This window comes from Ailuropoda melanoleuca, chromosome 2 (assembly GCF_002007445.2).
Source record: "Ailuropoda melanoleuca isolate Jingjing chromosome 2, ASM200744v2, whole genome shotgun sequence".
Classification (NCBI taxonomy): domain Eukaryota; kingdom Metazoa; phylum Chordata; class Mammalia; order Carnivora; family Ursidae; genus Ailuropoda; species Ailuropoda melanoleuca.
Genome location: NC_048219.1, coordinates 184,085,280 through 184,108,458, shown reverse-complemented (window position 1 = coordinate 184,108,458; position 23,179 = coordinate 184,085,280). Strand labels below are relative to the sequence as shown.

At 45.9% G+C, this 23,179-nt stretch overlaps 1 protein-coding gene across 2 annotated transcripts in view; it reads right to left on the bottom strand.

Moving 5' to 3' along the window:
- The window catches only part of SGPP2 (sphingosine-1-phosphate phosphatase 2), a 72,620-nt gene that overhangs the window by 48,717 nt on the left and 724 nt on the right, over nt 1-23,179 (bottom strand). The window lies entirely within an intron of this gene.

Here is a 23,179-nt window from a genome sequence, read left to right as displayed (position 1 = left end):
TGACGACCAACCTAAGCCTCTTTCTGCTCTTGCCTGCATCAGAAACAGTAAACCTGCAACAGGACTTCCCCACAGCTTAGAAACCCAACAAATTCAGGAAAATCACCCCAAGCAATCTGAACCAAGAGCCTAAGTGAATTCTTCGCCAATTAGCTTCCCCAATTAACCGAGGATCATCCCTGGTCTCTGTGGGGCAAGGACAGCCTAAATGACTAACTTTTTTAGTGTTTTCAAGATTGAGTCGGCATAGTTTAACTGGAATGTGACACTTTCTGTGGCCCTTCCTACCCTACTGGGCTTGGGGTCCCCTCCAGGCCCAGCTCTCATCAGCCTTGTTCAAACTACAGTCAGTCAACAAACCACCTTCTAGATTCTGCTACATCCATGGAGGACTCACGTTATTAAATAATACCAGATTGGCTTCCTCCTTCCTAGCAAAACATTTGTGAACTCATGACCTGATTGCTGGTTTTATTTTACAACCGAAGTGGAACCAGATGTGCCTATCTGAAAAATAAAAACTCACCTCACGTCCTAGGCACTCTGGGAATCACGGTTACATAATTACACAGTTACTGATCTCCACTCATTTTCATATGATTACCTCTAGGGTAGGCTATGCTTTTTTTTTTTTTTTTTTAAGATTTTATTTATTTGAGAGACAGAGAGAGCGTGTGTGTGAGCAGTGGGAGGAGCAGAGGGAGAGGGACAAGCAGACTCCCTGCTGAATGTGGAGCCAGACACAGGGGCTCGATCCCATGACCCTGAGATCATGACCTGAGCCAAAGTCAAGATGGGACGCTGAACTGACTGAGCCACCCTGGCGCCCTGGCTATGCTGGTTTTATCCCCTGACCCCCCGCAATGAGCCGAGGTCCTGAATGCGTGCACGCATACAAGCAAGCCAGCAGTAAATATGCAGATATCCCTCGCTCTCCAAATTCTTGTTTCCTGAATTCTGAAGCTGAAGAGATTTAGGTAAACATGTGGATAAACTTCTTGCTATCAAACCTCATGTCACTTGCTATCTGGAACTCAGGAACCAAAAAGATTTGAACTCATAAGCCCTTACTACTCAACCTTGCTACCTGGACTTGGTCTAAAATGTATTACTTCTTTTATCATGTTTAAAACGCATGCAATTCTCAGTTCTTCCCCACTCAATAGAAGCCTCACCTTTTTTTTTTTTTTTAAGATTTATTTATCTATTTTAGAGAGGGAGAGAGGGAGCATGAGCCAAAGTAGGGGCAGAAGGAAAGGGAGAGAAATCCTCAAGCAGACCCCCACCCCCACCCCGAGCACGGACCCTGATGCCCGGCTCGATCCCAGGAGCCTGAGACCCAGCCCCAAGCCACATCAAAAGTCAGCCACTCAATGTACTGAGCCACCTTGTTATGCAGTGCTGGCCACATCCTTGTCATGATGGTAAAAGTTGGATTAAGGGGATTTGTCTGTAGGTGCCTTGTCACCAGCCTGCTTCCAAAGTGGCCGTTGTGGCCATTAGTGATTCCTTTCCTTGACCTTGATAATATGGACTACATGTTAATAAGTGATTCTACCCTTACAAGTTCAAGGAACCATCAAGGCTGAGAGCGGAAAGCTGACCGTCAACGGGAATTCCATCCCCATTTTCCAGAAGCAAGATCCCACCCACATCAAATGGTGTGTTGTGCTGAACACCTCAGAGAGCCCACTGCTGTCTTCACCACCTCAAACAGGCTGGTGCTCACTTGAAAGGTAAAGACAAAGCGGTATCATCCTGAACCCCTGTGCTGATGTCACAGTGCTCAGGAAGGGAGACAGCTGTGACAATGACGACTGTTTCAAGATTGTCAGCAGTGCCATCTACAGACCGAGGGCTTGGCCCTCGTGGCCAAGGTTATCCATGATGACCTCGGCAATGTGGAGGCACCTAAGACCATGGTCCATGCCATCACTGCTCATGGGTGATCATGGTGGGATCATAATGGCCCCTCTGGCATGCTATGGTATAATGTCCACGATCATTATTCCCGAACCTCTAGTCCTGCCAAGGTTGTGTGCAAGGTCATCCCCAAGCTGAATGGGAAGCTCAGTGGCTTGGCCTCTGTAGTGGTACCATTTCTATTATTAGCTTCCAGAATGAGCTCTCATTTCCCCCCAGAGCTCTTGTGTTTATCAACAGCAAGCTAGAGCTTGTCAGCATAGTGCATTAATAAGCTGCTGCTGGCGCTACCTAAATCCCCACTTGCTTCTATATACACCGACTTGGGAGCCATTTAGATGTTACAAATCAACATTGCTAACAGCAACCTATCTATGGTGCATATCATAAAGCAAATATGGGATATACTCTGGCGAAAAGTCAGGAAGGCGCTGTTCCTTCAAAGGACCCTAGCAAGTCACTCTCTTATTTTTCTCCAAAGATATAATCAGAGGGGGAGACCAGTAGGTTAAATTTAAATGATCAGTTTTTGATCTCTTAATTTTCCCGAGACATTTTCATGTACATACCCTAATTCCTGGTGATTTTTTAAAACTTAATTGAGCAAATCTCCCACTTCACCTCGGCCTCGGCCAGTTTCTCTGCTTCGTTCATCTTACAAATGTTCCCACAATTCTATCAGTCGTGTTCTACAAGTGGGCCTAGCAGATGGGAGAACTTATGAGAGTGACACAAGGAACGTCTGCCCAGACCCTTCTTCAAGCTCAGGCACCCAGGGAACTTGTGCTTCACCATAAAGCATCGGTCTTAAAAATTGTTGGTCATAAAAACAAATGTTCTTACATGTCCGCTTTCAACTCCACCCAAACCCAAACATTTAATAAAACAAAAACAGCTGTGTAGACGAAAGCACTGGCGTTTCTGTAATGTGTATCAGAATTTTCTGAAGAAAAAAAATCAATTAGAAAAACCATAGATACTATTTAAATGGGATTCAGCTTCAGTAGATCTTGAAATATCCCCAGCCTCAGAGAGAGTCTAGTCTTGAATTACTTGGTGACAAGAGAAAATGTCTATGTTCTATGGCGCTGTCTGTGGAGGAGAAAGTCTCTGGACATGGTGAGGTTGGGGTGGCCATCATGCTGACTTGACAGACCCCAAGCCTGATTTTAGGCTAAAGGTCTGATACTACACCCCTAGTTTTTCAGGCCATCACTGGCTCTCCTCACACATTTAGTCAGAGTTGGGTCATTTCAAGTTGGCTTCCTGTAAAGGGAGGCTCTTGGGCGTGAAGAACATTTGGAGCTAGAGATTGCCTCAGTCTGACAGTCTACATTCTTACACAACTCAGAAAAGCTCTGAATGGTGGTCACGCAAGAGAAATTAAAAAAAAAAAAAAAAAGATCGCCTTCTGGAAGGATTAAAGACTCCAAGGCGTCAAGCCATACAGCTTCGTCCATTCAAGTTCTGAATCCAGTCAACCTCATCTCAGTGGCTGGCCTTTCCCGGGACCAGTGAACCATGCTGCTCAGAAAGATATATGGTTCATGGTGCGGGCTCACGTAACTCCTGCCGCAACCCAAACGGATTACGGCCATCTTTAACCAGGAAAGCAATGTTAAGGAAGCACTTGTGCTAATGGTCCTTGTTGGAGGAAGTTCAAGGGTCAGGGGACTTCTGCTTACCCAGATTTGTTCCCCCCACATACGTCCAAATCTTCCCCTTTCTCTTACTTGGCAAGAAATTTAACACTGAGCTAACGTGATAAGAACAGGGGCTGACAGTCCGCAGACCTTCAGGACTGGGCACTCTCCGTCTCTAAAGGCTGAGAGTGCCAGCTACATTTCCTCGCGCTCAAACAACCGCACATTCGTGGGGAAGGCACGCTTTCTCGATGAGGTGCTTTCTTGCGCTGCAGTCTCTGAGCAAACGAAATTACCAGTTAAAAGGCTGGGAAGGAAATGGAGAGCTAAGGAAATGCATAAGAAGAAAAATTCAATATGCAAGCTAACAAAATTATGGGAGCCATAATCATAGGATGTAAGGAAGAAAATTCACTTATGACAATGTGGATGATGTCAGTTTGGGGTGAGGGCGCCCTGGATATGTATCTACTCAATGAATCAGGGGGAAGAGCCAAATGGACTCTTCTATTTTTTTTATACAACGTCTATTTCCACTCTCGGGCTGACATCACTGGCTGTGCTATCAGCCCTGGGCAAAGCCAATTTCATATTCATTTCTGAACAACTACCAACATGATAGCAGGGGTGGTTACCAAGTCCGTGTGCCAAAGCAGTCCCAAGAGACCCAAGCACACTATCTCCCTAACGCCCTCCATCAGCTGTGCGTGTATCAATACCCCTATTTACTCCTCACTGCCCCCCAGTTTTCTGGTTATCACTTCTCTTCTCTCCACACTGAAAACAGAGGCATTACATGAACATTAGGACCACAGAGCCCTGACTCGGCTGCTCTGCTCCCCCACCGTCAGCACCCCTGGGAATAGCAACTTCACATGCCACTTGCTAAAGTAATGGGCCCTGCTCTAAGACTTAACCTCCCTCCTGGGAAACATCTGGACCTCGGACAGTGTCTTCTAGAGAGGAGGGAGTACCTGAGCCCCGACTTCCAGGTGGAGGCTCTCACACGTCAGGCACGAAACCAGTCAGCCAGACGGACTGGTGTAATTCCATCTGCAGGTGACACCTTTCCGCCAAGTAGGTTCAGACCTACTCGGAGCCAGCCCGAGGTGAGAACATAACATTTTAAGTTCGCATCTTGGCCACCAGCATCCTGATTCTTCAGGCTCTCGGCCAAGAGACCTCTGTTTCTAGTAAGCTCTGTGGGAGGGCTTGCTTGGTGTAGACATGCTGACACTGACCACAAAAACACAACTCACAACCCCCTAGAAACTGAGATGCCACTGCACGGGACAGGGGGTTGTAGACGTGGAAATATTCTTGAACCCATCACCTCTGAAGATCAATTCCTTTTCATTTTGGTTGCAAGAATGTCTTTCCTCCAAAAAAATGGGATTTTTTGTTTTTGTTTGTTTTTGGGTTTTTTTTCCCCCTCACGCCCTGACTTTGCTGTTTCCTCTGCATCTCTGGCAGGATGACTTCATTACAAGGTTTCTCCCAGGCAGAGAAGAATTGGCTCTCCTCCCCTGGAGCCAGAGGACTCCACTGAAGAGCTGATCTTTGAGCAGGAAGGGACAGGAATCCCAGAGGGTCCCCTGCCTGCCGCCTGCTCTCTGCAGGAGGCAAAGGAGGGAGTCCGGAGGGGGACAGGCTCAGGGGAGGGCAGGGGCGGGGGAAGCAGGGCACCACAGATTTTCCAGTTGGCCAGTGAGTGATTAACTCTATTAGGAGGGGCTGGGGATCACACAGTCAGCAACCCCCAAATGGGACTGTAACCGGGGCTGTAACCTCCCTGTGACCCTTTGTAATGAGAGAGGCTTGACTGGAGCCCGCTGGTGTCTGCTCTCTGGGCCAACACGCACACCCACGTTCTTCTCTCTGAACCCTTTCCCACTTGCACCCACCGCTGTAAGGCCACGGTCCACACAGTAGGGGCAACGCAAGCCTCTATGTAAAATTGCTGTTTGATGGACGAAACGTCTTACAGATTTGACTCACAGCCCAAGTTTTGTTTCAAAGATGAAAAAGACCAGCTGGAAAGTGCCTTCGTACTTTTAAAAATCGACCTATCTTCTAGCTTCTTCTTAGGGTCTCGCTTGCCAGGCCATTCAGACTTCTTGGGAACACAGTTTCCAAATGAATACAGACATCGTGAATACAGAAAGACTGCTCATAAGTGCAAAACATTCTAGACTTGCCATAGACAATTTACACAGGAGCTATAGGTAAACTGTATGTCAAGTCAGCCCTGTGCCCAAATGCCACAGTGTTGGAAGGGCCTTCCCTGACCACCTTCCCTAACAAGGCTACCTCTCCCCATACCTTTTTCTGTTTCTTCATAGAATTTTATCCTGCCTCCATTTAGACTGCATATTTTTATTTTTTCGGCCACATTCTCACCGTGAGCAGATGCTCCCAGAGTCTGGAATAGTGCCTGGGGCAGCTGGGGATCCTTGCTCTTTCCACCTGTCTCGGCCTGGAAATCTCTCCCAGCCTCCCACCTGGCTGGCTCCCCCTCACCCTTCAAGCCTTAAGTTAAATCAAACAGCACAAAGAGCGCTTTCTTGATCACCTTCTTTCAAGTAGGTCTCTGCTCTCACCCTGGCTGTGGCCCAAACAATAACCAAACCATCTTTACTGTATTGATTTTCTTATTACTGTTTTGCCTCCACGGTAATCCCAGGAGCACAGGACGGCACTGTCTTGTTCGTTGCTTGTTACCCAGCACTAAGGGGAGTGTTGGCAGATGTTGGTTGAAAGAATGAACGAGTGGCTACAATTTGAGTTGTTGCCCAGCAATGACAAGGTAAGAAAGAAGGTCTGACACTCTTTTTAAAAAGCCAATAGAATCTGCTTTCTGATTTGACTATTATCAGTTCAGAAACAAATAGAATTGTTACTTTCATACTGAAAACACCTTGACGGAATCTCGACCAAATGTGGATCCTGACTTTCCATCAGGGACACTGGAGAACCATTGCAGATGGCAGGGGGATTGTGGGGGGGGGGCAGGGGAATTCCATTGTAAAAAGATCTCGAGGGCACTACCTCAGGACTTTGTAGATTTTTCTAGTGTATCTTTAGCACCCTGAACTGTTCATGACTTCTTTACAGGTCTGTTCCCTGCAGGGGGACAGCTCTTAAATCATCTTTGTAGAAACAACCTTTATTTATTTTGCCCAATTATTGGAGTGGCTGCTATGTGGTAGCTTCGAGGGACAGTAAGGAGCCATCCAGTAGGGAATGCAGATGCGAGATCCGGAGTGGCTTTTCTACAGGGGATGCTGGTGAGGAGTCTTGCAGCAGACAGGAGCAGGGGACATCATGAAAGGCAGTGGCAGTTCTGGGAAGGAAGCCTAAAGCGGAGCATGGCATGCCAAAAATGCAGAGCCTGAGCTGGGAACGTGGCTCATCGTCAGGAGTTCTGTGATGCCAGAGAATGCACAGGAGGAAGGGCTAAAGGTAGAGATTGAGGCAGGAATCTAGTCGTAAAAGGCCTTATAGGTAGTTTTAAGGTGCTTGGACATTAACATGTTTTAAAGAGTGGTGTGTGGTCAGATTTGCAGGCGAGGTCACGCTACACGCCGTGTGTGGGGTGGGGGGTGCATTTGAATAGCTGGAAGGAGATTCATTAGAAAGTTAATGCAATAGGGCTAAATAAAGATGATGCAGGATTACACCGAGGGAATGTTTCCAGAAATGTGGGAAATATCAAATTACAACTACACAGTATAGAATAAAAATCTCCACTAAATGAGTAAATGGACCGTCCATGGCTCCCTGGAGAATGGCTGTGCTCACTGCTTCAGAGACTGTAACAATCTGAGAAGTGAGGACCTAGGAACATGCATTTTTTCAAGGTGCTAGTGTTTATTCTGTAGCTTTTCTGTGTCATAGCTCCGTGTGTGGAGGCAGATCATTCAGATGTTTTGACTTAAAAGTCCTACTCTTTGAATCTACCAAGCTCATGAAAAAATAAAGTCCAAGTTGTATCAGTAAATAATTTAGGATTGCAGCCAGTACTCTAGCATAATTGAGAATCTTATGTAAAATGCTATGTAACACCTTCTTTGATACTATGTAACTTCTAGGCTCTACTACGGAGAGGAACAAAAAACTGGAGGATTGATTACTACAGACCTAATCATACATCTCTCGAGATCAAGGTCCCTGATGGAAACAGCATATCAAATAGAACACACATTTGATGTAATCAACAGCCTACACGTCCTAAAAGAATTAGAATAGTTTTTCCATATATTACTTGAAAATGATACAGAACCCTTTAAAAATCCATGTTCTTTGTGAACTATTTATTGACTTAGAAACGGGAATAAAACAAGTTAATAGACTACCTGCACCCCGCTGAGAAGGGGGTACTAGAGAACGGGTTCTCAATGAGTCTCACGAACCCTGGGAAAGCCAGCTCTAAAATAAAGGGGGTGTACTGTATAGTGACTAACATAATAAAAAATATTTTAAAAAATTAAAAATAAAATAAAGGGGGAGAACATACAGAAATAATGTAATGTCTGTTTGTGGAAGATGCTTTTGTAATGACAATTGAATGTACAGTCGATCCTTGAAACAGCGCAGGGGGTAGGGGCTCAGTGGGAAATCCACATGTAACTTTAAAAAAAAATTTTTTTTTTAATTTTCAGTAACCTGGATACCACATGTAGGGCTCAAACTCACGACCCCGAGGCTCTCTAGAGTGGTGTGCTCTACCGACTGAGCCAGCCAGGAGCTCCTCGAGTCCAACTACTAATAAAGCTCACTATTGACTACAAGCCTTACTGATAATACAAACAGCCAGGTAACACATTTTTTGGTATGTTATATGTGTTACGTACTGTATCCTTACAATAAGTGAGCTAGAGAAAACAAAACGCTATTAGGAAAATCATAAGAAAGAGAAAACATATTCACCTTTACAGTGCTAGGCTGTATTTATCGAAAAAATCCACGAATGAGTGGACCTGCACAGCTCAAACCCGTGTTATTCAAGGGTCAACCGCCTGTTTTGGTCTAATCAGTCATATCTAATGCTTGTGATTGGACACTATAAAAATAAAATTAGGAACCCGCTTCACGTTCGAGCAGCAATCTTTAGATCTCTATCTGGTTTCTGCATCGAATCCCAAGTGAGGCTAAATGCCAGCCTGAACAAGGTGACCCCTCGTCCCCATTTTCCTGTTATTTATATGTTGCCTTGGTGATAGGAAACATTCAAATGCCTTCCAGAAAGGTATTCTGCACTAACAAAGGGCTGTATGTTGCATAAGGGCAGCAAACATAAAATTTGCCACAAAACGGTATTTGGAAGAGAACGGTTGTGACGCCTCACAGATGTATCCTAGGGTAGGAGCCTCTGTGCTTCCTCATTGTCTCTATTGAACAAACAAAAAACCCCAAATCTGGATTTAGGTAGGGAGAGGCTTTATTGGAAAGGATTCTTGCAAGAAGGGGAAGGGACTATGGCAATCGGGCAACCCCTCTCATCGGGAGATCTGCGAGCGTTCGAGGATCAGACAGAGAAGGGCTTTCCTTTACTAGGGAGGAATGAAGTTGTTCCCCGGATGTGGGGAGAGGGACAGGACAGATCAGAACATGTGGACCCTGAGCTCAGTTTATTCTCAGGAGGGCCCTTCAGGAGGCGCTGTGTGCTGTTTGGGGCGTAGGTCCGTCAAAGTTCAAGGGTGAGGTCAGGGAGAGAAGTTTCAAGTTTGGTCAAGTCAGGTATTGTCCAGACTGGTCGGGGGAGACAGGGTTCAAATCATTGACAAGGCAAAGAACGGGAATTGGAGGGTTGAGTCTGGCCTTGTCACAGGTAAACAAGGGGGAAATCTGTGAGTGTTGTTGAAGTCAAATGGGGAAGGGCGGGTCCTTGCAGTGAGTCATTTCCTGGAACACAAAAGCTGGGAGGATTATCTTCAGGGTTTAAGGTAAAATTCAACAGATACCTTCTTGGCTTAAAAATAAAAGAGAGGGAAGAAGACATTGAGAACTTTATCTAAATGGGTTTTGACTTGTAGGAGAAAGTGTAGACTTAAAAAGGACTTTGGTGAAAGTATTTTAAGATCAGCTCTGACATCACCAAACCCCTTCGAGGCCCTTAAACCATCATTCTAGGTTAAGGACAAGCCGAAGAAAACTGCCAGGAGCTTTCTGAGAAGGTGCTGACACGAGGTGAAACCAGGACGTGGGTCACTGAGTGAAAAGGTGCAAACTTTCCTTTAGAAGAAGAAGAAAAAAAAAGACCCAGTCTTTACCTAATGCTCAGATTTCTCTAAATTCTGCTCTTATTTACCCAAAATATGTGATAGTGATGCATTATATGATTGGTCTTCTCTGAACTTTCCTAAGGGGTGCCTTTGCCTACCCACGAATATTCTCTTTACCCCCTACAGCCAAACCCACTGGGCCCATTCCAAAGACTTCATTTCCTCCAAAGACACCCTTTATTTTAGGCTGGACACTGTAGGAGGACATAGGAAGGCCAGCCGAATTGAGTGGGATTATCAATAATACACCCTCCACTTTATCATATGTAAATGCAGTTATTAAATATCTTACCAAAATGATGTTAGATTGAGATAAGAATATATTAAGGGGGGGAGGGAATATATTTGGAAGTGCTGTGCCATCTGTGGAGTTGCAGGCTTCTTTTTACATATATGTATATTATTTTTAGAAACAATGACCGACTCCTGGAACTTCTATTTCATGTGTGGAACCATCCATCATACTATAGATACAGAACTGCTACAGTTCCTATTGCTACAGTGTTTGCTTGGGTCCCGCGGTTTTCACAGTAGCTGTGAAGAGCTCGCGTGAGATCAATTACACTCCAGCACCATCTCATCATTTTAAGAGACAGGCACATCGTAATCTGCTTTTACTCACTGCCCCCCTCCCCAGCTTGGCAGGGGTCTACCTGGATGTAGTTGAGGACCAGAGTGTTGGTAGCAATGACTAATGCATTAAGTTTATGGTTGCAAGGTCCCCGAACAAAAAACTGCAGGTGGAGTCTTAAGCGTGATGTCTCTGCCAGAACCCAAGAGACAGATGTTTCAGGAGACGCCTTCACGCTTGTCTTCCTGCTTGTATCAATGTCTAGTGTTTAAATGCGCATAATCTCAGCGTTTCAGGTTGCAAAAGGGTGAAAATGGCCAGGGGACTGCAACAGAGTTATTTATCATGGGGGTTTTGATTACGGTGTCTATCCATACACCTTGGCTTTTGTAGGGGAATCTCAATTACAAAAGTTCCTATTGCTTTCCAAGGCTTTCCAAGGTTATTTTCTGGACCGGGATCCATCTCATGAATGGCTCTTTAAATTTTAATCTTAAAGGTGACACCCCAGAAAGGGTGGTTTTTTATTCTTTTATAGATTTTCCTTATCTATATTCCTCATGAATGTGTAAAATTACACAAAATTGAGATCCATAAGAGAGCTAGGTAACAGATTAGCACACCTTCAACACCCTTGTAGGTAACTGAGAGGTTTTTAAATACAGACAAGCACCTGGTTTTTTGAAACTCAGGCTCTTGATAGAGTTTTAATTATTTAATCCATTCAGTGTTAAACATACCCTTTTAGGGCAAATAGTCAAACATTCTTTGTAGATTAGCATGCTTTTTTTTTTTTTTTTAAAGCATAAAACCCACTCTTACACATTCTAAAAGCTTTCAACAGTACAAAATTAGGTTTAAATTTCTGAATTCAGGCCCCAGTAAGCAAAAGCCTCAAAGGACATTTAGCTCGTTGGGAATGCTTACCCAAGTGAATGAGTCCCTATTTTTTTTTTTTTAATGAATTCTAATGAAACCGTCATGTTGGGTTGGCTAGAGAAAAATGGAGACTTTCAGGCCATCCCCCTGTGCTCCCTCTTTCTAAATGTTTTTCCCAATTATGTCGACAGACACGGGAAATTGCTCAACCTTGATCTATTTCACACACCTCTTGTTTAAGAAGTGCTCGTGGGGGCGTGGCCAGGCTGGGACACGCTCTCTACCCCCCTCCCCAAAGCCCCCATCCAGGTGTGGATCGTAGCCTTAGCATTAAATGCAGAGATTCATTTTCTCCTCTGCCTGAACTTTCTATTATGGCCTCATAAAAGAAATCAGCTCTCTTATTTCATTCATTGAGCCTTTATTTGTATAGCAGTGTTAGTTTAAAAGGAAGCCAGCTTACTGCTGCTCACAGCTTGCTAATTTTCAAGTTGGAGTTTTTGGAAAAACCTTCAGAATGTCATTGCCCAACCTCTAGAGTCAAACTGCTCTGTATTTGAAAAACGTTTTCCCCCTCTGATTTCAATGCCTGTGAATGCCAGAAGAAATTTAATTTTAAAAGAAACAAAAACATCTTTTTCTAGTTAAATCTGCTCATATGCAATACAAACAATGAAATCATATGGGCGCGGGCGGAGACTCAGGCGTGGGCGGAGACACAGGCGCGCGCGCGCGCGCGCGCGCGCGCACACACGGAAGCTCAAAGCAAGATTTGCGTGCTTGATGTTTGCCATTCCATTTGTGCCTGAACTAGGATGAGTGCTGAACCCTCAGGCAATCCCTCTGTCCCCTCCTTGGCTTGAATTTGCAAGGCCAAATGATTCCTAGTGACTCAGACTTGGGTGGGTCCAACTATCTCCCTAAGGACCCTTTTCACAGGGAACCACTATTGCTCTTCATGGGAGATCCCAAGAAAAACTGGTAGGAGCTAACCCAGTCGAGGTGTAGGGGGTGTCACTCCAGGGAGATTTTATAGGGCCAGATGCATTGTTGAAGTCAGAACAAAAACTGACTATCTGGAAAGATCCATCCCCATCAATATTTCTTATAATTGCAATACTCTGAAAATAAGAGGGTCCCTGAGGTTATTTTGTTCAATTCCATATTTCATAGATGGTCAAACTGAGGCCCAGAAATAAATGCCATTTGGGTAGTTATTAGTAAACTCTGGACTACCACGGGTTGCGTACATTGGACGGCCAGCAAGCCAGGAGCCCATCCCAGCTTGCTGAAACACACGCTGTGTTAAACAGGCAGCAATTTTCACTTGGATTAGAATCCAAGTCTCCTAACTCTTGGGGGAAACAAACCATCCTTTCATTCAATTATTCCTTTTAGGCTGAAAGATTCCTGAGTCATCCCAGCCCCACTTCCCTCTTTTCCCTATGTATTCATGCATGAACTCTGAGTCCTATTTAATGTTCTAGCACACCATTTATCACAAAGCAGTATGCAAACCGTACGCTGTGATCGAACATTGTGTGGATAGGCCGGCAAATAGATGGAAAGGGTGAACTGCCCTCCAATCAATAAAGGAGGTAGAATTTAGGGAACTTTTTCTTATTTTCTTGCTTTTTGTATTAATGTGGTTTGCTACTTGTAAAATGAAAAAATAAAATTCACTGAGCTTGTTAAATACATAACAAAGTGGGGGGTACGTTGAACATAATTAAGGGAAAAGGCTAGTGCCGAGGACAGTGGTTTGTGGCCAGGATTCTGGGATCAGATAGTCATGGGTTCAAATTCTGCGTCTGTTCCCTACCGGCTACGCCAGCTGGGCCAGCCTGCTCACGTTGCTTCTCTGCCCTTAAAAGGAGAATGACCACAGTGCCTCTAATGCACTCAGTACTGTAAGTCCATCGCCCCACATCGAGCGCAGAGTCCAGGCTCGACAAATGATGGCCGTCACTGCACTTCGAGCCACCATGGTCTCAAAAGCTGGCACAGAGGCTCTGCTCCTCTGCTCCTCGGAGGAGCACTCAGCCTGTGCCGACACAACCACTCATGGCTCACACTTCTGAATTTTAGGCTGTTACTTACTCATAAGCAGTTATACTGTGGCTCCTTGAAAATTATATACTGCAGACTAAGAGCATGTGGACTAGACCCAGCCCCACAAGGACCGTGCTGGAGCTGGGGCTCCGACACCAGCAGATGCACCGGAGAGAGGGCTGGTGCCTCTGGAGTCTGTCGGGCCAGCAAGTCTCAGTTTCCCAGATGAACCCTCCGATGACTGAGGCCCGACTCCCGCCCAAGCAGGCCTAGTGCCTCCCAGCTACTGTGCGTGACTGCGGAGGCCTCCAGAGCAAAAGGGCCTGACTTGGGCTGGTGGCAGCTGGGCCTCTCACTGAGGGCCCCCCCCACCCCGCTGTCTGCCCTGGAGAGAAGAAGCTACAAAAGCCTCCTCCGGGGAAAGCTCCGCTGCTGTGCTGGTAAAAGGACGGGGAGGAGGAGAGAGACAGCCATTAGGTTAATAAGACTGGGTTTGTCTAGTAGCTCTCAAGCTTCTAGAAGATTCCAGAGGCCTAAATAAAGCCTGACCTGTCCAGCTGTGAACAGGTAGAGCATTTAACTGCTGAAGGCCTTTCTTCCCCCTTCCCAGCAAAGGGGACACTTCCCAACCCTCAAAAGCTCTGGGAGAGCCACTGAGGAAAGTAGGGCTGCTTGCGCTCACACCACAGGGCCCACAGGCACGGAGTGCAGGGCAGGTAAGGTGCCCAGAGACCAGAAGCCTGGGACAAGAAAAATGCCGGCCTTCCCCAGGAGTTTCTGTCTCCTCAGGCGAGGATAGTCCCCTGCGGGTCAAATCACCACCTCCTCATGGGACAAAGAGCTACTCTTATCCTCGCTCCTCCTTTTCCACTTGAGTGCTCTGCAAACCAGGGTAAGGAAGCAGAGCGTGGGCCTAGGTAGGCAAGCCCTCAGGACCAACAGGCAGCGGTCCTCAGACTTCCAGCCTCGAAACAAAGCTACCAAAGCCCTTCTCTGCCCTCCTGGGTTCCTGGCCTTCTGCGGAAGTGCAGCAAATCGGGGCACACAGTCTGACCAGGGCAGTATTCACAGGGCCCCCAGCACAGAGAAGCGAGAGACGAATGTCTGGGAAATCTGACAGGGCTGTGTACCTATAGGGCACCGCAAAGGGAAGGTTCCAACCTCGCAGGTCCAGCACGTTTCTGAAGGATTGCATTGCGGGGTGGGGTGGGGAGTACAGCGTAGCCACATTTGAAGCAAGATGAGAAGGACCTGGTGTCTGGAGATAGAAGCAGGGGTGAGCACGCCCTGTGTTACTCACTGGTTCTGTCCCTTTTGGTAAGTCACTTAAGTCTTTCGGTTTCAGTTTTCTCATGTGTGAAGTGGGGTTCTTGGATGTAAAGGGCCCAGGGCGGAGGGCAGCAGCTTTGCAAATGAAATTGATTGGTAGGAAAAAAAAAATAGAGTTAAGATTTTACCTGAAAATTTTATCTGAAAGACTTCCCCCACCAAGGGCTATGGATTAGTTCATTCTTTTGTTTTACAAGTGAGTGGGAGGGAATCTAGGACAAAAGTCTGGTCCAGGAGGGTGCTTTGTAAAGCCCTGCAGGGACTGTCCCTGCAGGCAGAAGGGGACAGCAGCCTCCAACCCTCTTCCTAGGCCACTCCAGTGAATTCAGAGAATCCTGAATGCCTTTTGCTCCTCCCTGCCTGGTTGCTTCTTGCTTTCTACTCTGGACAGGACTTGGCAAATGCTATTTGTTTTGTTTGTTTTTTAATAAGACTTGAAAAACTACCATGAAACCAAAGGGAGAAGGACAAACTGCACACCAAATCTAGGAGATGTTTAGCATTTTGCATCATTTTAAAAGCTCCATAAAGCTGTCCTGCCTCCAGGCCCCGGGGTTTCAAATGACTTCGTACCTAGCTAAGCTCTAAAGCCATCACACACCCCCGAGATAGATTAAGCGACACGTTTAGAAGGGATACTTGGGAATGGGGGCTGCCCTCTGGAAGGACTACAGTTCTGCTCAATCAAAACAGGACCACACCCAAATCCAAAACTGCAGTCTTAGGGGGCTGGGAGCAGGGACAGTATGGGGGGGGGTTGGCAGGAGAGGTAGGGAAGAATGTGGGCACATTTTCCAGTCATCATAAGAGAAGGGGGGGGAATCATTTTTCAGGCAATGACAGCAATCCATGGGGAGACCCAAACTATCGGTTCCACCATAATGAGTCCAGTTTAAAGTTGTTGTTTTTTTTTTTAAACCCAGACTAAAACCAAAATATTTCCTTCTGGTGTTTCAAAACCAAACCACTACAGCTTGCATAACAACCCCCAGAGCCATTTACTTAATATTTAACTAAGACTATTAATTACCAGATGCTACTTCAGAGAGAATGGGCGGAGTCTCTGCCGCCTAATTCCCTTCCATTCAGTGCAAGTTCGCATGGGTTACAATCTGGCCAGTGTTGAGTACTTTTCAAGACTCATTAATGTCAGGCGAGAACCAATTTAACGAGCAGGGCAATCTTTTGAAGTGAACGGTGGTAGTGGTTTAAACAGAGGATTAGGAGCTAATGACATTTAAAGTCATCTTTGGGCCCTAAAATTGACCCCGGGCGAGGGGGGTGAATTACAGGGACCTGGCGGCCCTTTTCCCTCTCCTTTCTTACTCCCCTGTGAGACAGCCAGAGGGCAGCCTGCCCACATCCAGAGACACCCCTCCATTCTGCCCACCCTGACAGGTGATCACAAAGTTTGCCTCTTAATCAACTGATGGGTCAGCTTTAGAAAATACTACTCTATTTGTTTCCCAGAGTCCACAGTCTCTCATGGTTTATTCCCCCTCCTGTTTATCCCCTCCCCTTCATTCTTCCCTTCCTTCTCCTACCGATCTTCCTGCTAAATCTTATGTTCCATAAATGAGTGAAATCATATGATAATTGTCTTTCTCTGCTTGACTTATTTCACTTAGCATAATCTCCTCCAGTCCCGTCCATGTTGCTGCAAATGTTGGGTAATCGTTCTTTCTGATGGCTGAGTAATATTCCATTGTATCTATGGACCACATCTTCTTAATCCAGTCATCTGTTGAAGGGCATCTCGGCTCCTTCCACGATGTAGCTATTGTGGACAATGCTGCTATGAACACTGGGGTGCATATGGCCCTTCTCTTCACTACGTCTGTATCTTTGGGGTAAATACCCAGTAGTGCGATGGCTGGGTCATAGGGTAGCTCAATTTTTAACTTTTTAAGGGACCGCCACACTGTTTTCCAGAGTGGCTGTACCAACTTGCATTCCCACCAACAATGTAGGAGGGATCCCCTTTCTCCACATCCTCTCCAACATTTGTTATTTCCTGCCTTGTCGATTTTTGCCATTCTAACTGGCGTAAGTTGGTATCTCAGTGTGGTTTTGATTTGAATTTCCCTGATGGCTAATGATTTTTTTTTTAAAGATTTTATTTATTTTTTGACAGAGATAGAGACAGCCAGTGAGAGAGGGAACACAAGCAGGGGGAGCGGGAGAGGAAGAAGCAGTCTCATAGCAGAGGAGCCTGATGTGGGGCTCGATCCCATAACGCTGGGATCACGCCCTGAGCCGAAGGCAGATGCTTAACCACTGTGCCACCCAGGCGCCCCCCTGATGGCTAATGATTTTGAACATTTTTTTTTCAAACTGAGGGCTTCAGAGGGAAGGGGGGTGGGGGATTGGGATAGGCCAGTGATGGGTATTAAGGAGGGCACGTATTGCATGGAGCACTGGGTGTTATATCCCGAACAGTGAATCACGGAACACTACATCAGAAACTGGGGATGTACTGTATGGTGACTAATATAACAAAATAAAATTATAACAAAAATACTACTCTAGAGTCCACAGCAGTCAGACAGTATCTAGATCGTGGGCACAGTTGAAGTGTCAGTTTTAGGTCTGCTTTGTACCGTGGATCTCAGCTAGCTAGTGTTCCGTAATCTGCAAGTGAGCCATGTGAAATCCATCATTTCAAACGTGAGCTCTCTGACGTGAGTTAATTTGACGGGGAAGACTAGGAACAGAAGGGCCTGGCAAAGAGAAATCTCAGATTCCTTTTACATTCGCCAAGCAATTAAGCATTTTCCTTTAAAGTATTCCTTCGATCCTATTGAACACGAACAGCGGGCAGTCTAACAGTTATTCGGGAATGGATTGGATATGGGTGTCAACTGTGCTGTCTGACATCAAGGGGATTCACCACGGAGACAAAATCGTAAAGCCGCATTAGCGTTCAGTCTGCGGAAGAGAGGACATGGGTTTGGGTTTTGTTTTTTTAAATGTGATCGGGCCTAACGTTGGCTCTTTTCCTTCTTACTCCACACCAGAGGTCAATCTCTTCTAAGGGTCATACAGTGAACACATGAAGAAGCCTCATGACCATGTTATGTCGCAGGCCTCCAAGGCACGTCTCGCTGGGTCCTTTCGTCTGAAATCTAGGGGCGCTGCCGGCCAGAACCCTCACCTACCTCTAGCAGGTCTCACTGCTAGGATTACAGTCTAAGTCTTGATATTCCAACCTGGCCCGTGGCTCTGGGCCCCGATTAACTGTCTATCCCCACCCCCAAAAACAGCTGTTTGGATCAAGTGCAACCAATGTATACAGTGGCGCGAGATGGCTGGAATCATGAGATGGAAGGAGCTGGGTCCGATGGTCTTGCAACTCTAAAGGAAAAGACAGTTGGGAGGTGACCAGCTGGCAACAGGAGGTAAAGCAGCAGGCACGTGGGGGTCACAGCTTCACTGAGTAGAGGACCACACTGTCCACCAGCATCCCTCCCCGTGACGTTCTGGCTCTCGGATTCCCCAGAAACTTACAAGAAATCCCCCCTTTTTCTGAACCACTTTGAGTGTGTCTGTTTCTGGAAACCAAACAACACTATGCATAAACATCAGCCTGGTGTTCCTTTCATGGTAGGACAGGACCAGGACCTTCTGACCAGACCTCAGAGCTGCAGGTGGAAGTGGAAGCATCCCTCTCCCCGCCCCCCCCCACACACACACCTCGCTTCCAATCAGGGAGCTCGGCGAAAGTCATGAATTCTTAGAAAAGCGATGAACTCTGCCTGAAAATGCTCGGAAGCAGCCATCAGAAAATCTGTCAGAATAGTTGGGATAGGATACTAATTTCTTAAAAATAATCTCACGGAAGAACAATGGTGGGGAACAGGTCTTTTGAGGTTAGGTAAAAAAAAAATTTGGCAGATTTTCTCATGTGCAAATTTGCCATGTTTACGAATGAGAAGAATGTTTACAAATAGAAAAAAAGGCAAGGAAAAGCTCGAGACACGTTTTAACTTTTTTGGAGTTCAGGCAGCAGGAACCGGGTTTTCTAAGGCCTGGTCACCGGAGTAAGCTATTTATGGCCAGAGAAACTACAAGCAAGAAAGATTAGGTGCCTGAAAATACAAATCCCAAATTCAAATGCCTGAAAGGGGGCAGTCACAAAGGGTGAGACAACACGGAGTGGTGAGGTTTGTGCCCAAACTAAACACTCAGTATAAAAGCTCAGAAATTAAATTCTTGTAAAAGATTTATCTATTTTGGCGGGGGGGGGAGGCAGAGGGAGAGAGAGAGAGAGAGAGAATCCTCGAACAGACTTCCTGTTGAGAGTGGAGCCCTGATGTGGGGCTCAATCCCAGGACCCTGAGATCATGACCTGGGCCTTAATCAAGAGGCACTTAACCAACTGATCCACACTTGTGCCCCTGAAATTCAATTTTAAAGGACTTTAGGTCACTATTAATGATACCATAAAGTTAAATACTATTTCTCAAAGTCTCAAACTTCTAGAAACCTTATCTATAAAGATACATGGTCTTGATCCATGGAAAAATCAATAGCTCAGTATCATTTTATAACTGGTGAAGAATTAAAAAACTAAAGGCCCTTTAAAAAAAAAACCACTCAAAAGACAGACTAACAATTCACAGAAAGAGTTCATACAAATGGCTAATAAAAATCTGAAAAATGTTTCCATCTTCTCTAAAACTATATGAAATGAAAATTAACTGAGATACCGTTTTTTCATTGGTGAAATGAGCAGTGATTTAAAAATGAGAACACACAAAGTTTATGAGGAAAAGTCAAAATGGGTACTCACACATGATGGGGGTACTGATACCAAACTATTTCTAGGAAAATACTTTAGCAACCGAGCTCAATGATTCTATGAACTCTGTGTGTCAGGAAAAGTTTGGCTCCCTTAGGAATAAGCCAATTGCTTCCTAGCGGATATAATTGAATCTCATTTTGGTTTGGTCAGGACAAAAAGACAAATTTGTGGCTCAGCGTTGAATCAGCAGGCTACATTTCACTTCAGACTAGGCCTTTATCTCCTAATTTATCTGCATTTCCCCTAATTTTGTTTTTCCCATTTTTTCTTGCATCTTATTCTGAATACCAGGAGAGATCTTAAAAGAGGCAGTATATAAATGAGTAAAACATCGTAAGATCAGACAAAAAGGAGCTTCCCAAGGATCAACTGTGGTATCAATACTTGCACTGTTATTTTACTAAATGGAGAATAACCTGATTTAGCAAAAAGTGAGATTTTGCCTCATGTTACAAAGCCGACCACCATGCAGTTTCAATGAAACGGCCTCTCCCCTTTTTGGGACGCAGCAATACTACTTTAATGCTTTTTTGACAGGGCTGCCAACACACCAAAATGGAAGTCAAGAGATGGGACAGTCACTCTGGACAGTGACTCTTCCTAAAGCACCGTCTACCGTGTCTTTTCATGAGAATCTAGGTCGGTAACAATTCTCAGCACCTCTGCTCAGTGAAATCCAATGGTTGAACCCAATTTCAGGTGAAACACCCTGATAAGTGACAGAAGAGGGAAACGCTGACTTGATTGATGTCTTTCGCTAACTGAAAAGGCTCGCTTGTCTAAATTTTCTGGGATAAGACACTTTGACAAGAAAGTTACATAAGAGACACTTAGGTAGAATACAGAGTTCATAAATGTCAAATGCGCAAACCTGAAACACAGTCCTAGCAAATAACGCAATAGAAGGTAACCTTGGGGAGCGCCTGGCTGGCTCAGCTGGTAGAGTGAGCGACTCTTGATCTCAGGGTTATAAATTCGAGCCCCAGGTTGTATGCAGAGATTACTTAAAAATAAAATCTTAAAAAAAAAAAAAAGAGGGTAAACTTTGGGCGAGTCATTTTAATGCTTAAAGCCTCGGTTTTAACATCTCTTAAAAAAAAAATAATAAAGGAGCCTGCTTGTCATGTCATTTAGCGCTGTTCTAAGAAATGACAGCAGCAGCTGCCTCCAGCCCAGGAGGCCCTGGGAGCCAGGATCAAATTACTTAACCCAGTGTGCTCCTGGGTGGGTTAATCTTTCTAGACATCAGTTCCTGATCTGTAAAATGGGCTGGCAACCACCACTTCTCAGGATCGCTGGCAGGATTAAGGAGGTAAAAATGTGGAAAGCATGGTCACAGTGTGTGTTAAAACACACTGATCCACTCAACATAGGGTATGGCTCATTATTATTTGAAGCATCACTACCCTGATCTATAAAATGATGAAACTGATACTCACCCATTGTTATGACATCAAATAAGATGGTGAACACAGACGCCAATAAAAGCAGTAGATATACAATGTGTGGGTGGGGGGACGGTCAGGACTGCGAATGAGGAAGCACTTAATAGAACCATCAATTCTGCTAAGCAACCTCAGACGGTATGAGTCACCCCCACGATAACAATTTTTAAATGCAATACCACCTGTTGGGATTCCATCCAAGGAAACCTTTGAATGGAGAGGAAATCTCACAAGAGGTTTGGCACTCCTGAACCCAGGTGCCTTTCAAAGCCTTTTGGGCGAGATAAGATGCTTAACGCTAGGAAGCTTCAAGCTCTGCCCCGTGTCATCAGCATGGCTGCGTCCTCCCTCCCTGAAGACCCATGTCCCTTCCGCAAGAGAGGCTCCCTCAGAGGAAGTTGATTCCCTACCCCCCCCCAGGACCTCACTGTGCTCCATCCTGCCTTCCCTCCCAATGCCCCCCAACACCACCACCAGGAACTCCCCTTCCCTTCCCCCCTATCCCCACTTGCCCATTATCTCCTCAGCCAGCACAGAGCTCCCTCCTCCCACCTCTCAACGCACCTTTCCATCTGTGCCCTCTTTCTGGGCCTCTCTCTGTCTCTCCCCCAGCCCCCTCCTGTCTCTCCCCTTCCATCTGCCTGTCCCTGTCTATCTCCCGGAACGGCCTCCACTGTCTGCACAAGGAACTACTAGGAATTCACGGCTTTGAGGATCCAATCTACCATGCAGGACATGGAACCCGGAGCCTGGGTGCCTGCAGATCTGACCACATGCCCATTTTTATTTATTTTTTTATTTTATTTTATTTTTTTTTTAAAGATTTTATTATTTATTCGACAGAGATAGAGACAGCCAGCGAGAGAGGGAACACAAGCAGGGGGAGTGGGAGAGGAAGAAGCAGGCTCATAGCAGAGGAGCCTGACGTGGGGCTCGATCCCATAACGCCGGGATCACGCCCTGAGCTGAAGGCAGACGCTTAACCGCTGTGCCACCCAGGCGCCCCATGCCCATTTTTAAAAGCAAGGGACATGTCACCAAAGCGCAGGACAATCTGCTACTCACAGGTTGCCCTTTTCCTTTCTCAGGCCAAGATCTGATTTGCTAATTCTCTGACAAAAGACTGGTAATTCCACCTCACACAGGAAATCCTTCGAGCACTTTGCAGGGAGGACTCCCCACTGAAACATAACCACCAAAATGACAATCAGAGAGTCCCCTGACTACCGCGGATGTAAAGATTCTCTCAGCCTCTTGGGAAAAGCGGGCCACTCCTGGTGGGGGAGACAGCTGGCTTTGAGCTGACAGTGCACATGAACAATTACAACAATGCTTTATATCATTTGCCTCACTCAACCACCATAAAAGTTAGAAAACTGATATAAATTCATATGCACACGCAACAGAACATAAACAACAGGGAGGAAACTCAAGCACGGTGGACCCTTGCTGCATTTCAGAAACGCTCCCTGCCCCCATGAGCTCTGCTTCCCCTCCCAGGGAGCCAGGGACGCCCTGCTCGGCAGGTTCAGAAGGGACACTGGAAAGAGACACGCACCGCTGATTACACGAACTTTCACCTTTTGCAAGAAGCCTATGCTTTGTATTTATTTTTTAAAGGTTCTATTTATTTATTTGAGAGAGACAGAGAGAGAGCACAGGGAGAGAGTGAGAGGGAGAAGAGTCCCTGCTGAGCAGAGAGCCAGAAGTGGGGCTCAATCCCAGGACCCCTGGATCATGACCTGAGCCGAAGGCAGAGGCTTAACCGAATGAGCCACCCAGGCGGCCCAAGAAGCCTATGTTTTTGCAGTCTCAGGTCATACTCTCGCTCATACAGGAGATAGATTTCAGAAGAGGACCGGTTGGGAGACAGGGATGGGGAAAGGAACCAGTGCTTGTAGTTTTAGAGAGAAAAGGAGGAGAAAAGAAAGTCAGGAAGAATTTGAGGCTGAATAATCATAACCATAAGCCCTAGAGAGCTTAGTGGTTAAAGCTTTAGGCTAGAGGCTTCAAACCAAGCCTCGTACATGTGGACTTCAAGGATTCTTTGTTCAGCTGACACATAATGTTTTAAAGATGTAAGCCTACATTTAAAAAATGGGAGGCTTCCCACAGAAAACAAATGTAGCAACTCCAGCCCATTCCCTCCAGGGCAGTCACAAGTGGAGCGGACGGGCGGCTGCTCCCCAGCGCCCCTAGTGGCCACACAGTGACTCTCACTGACACCTCCCCCCGACCCTCCACCCCCG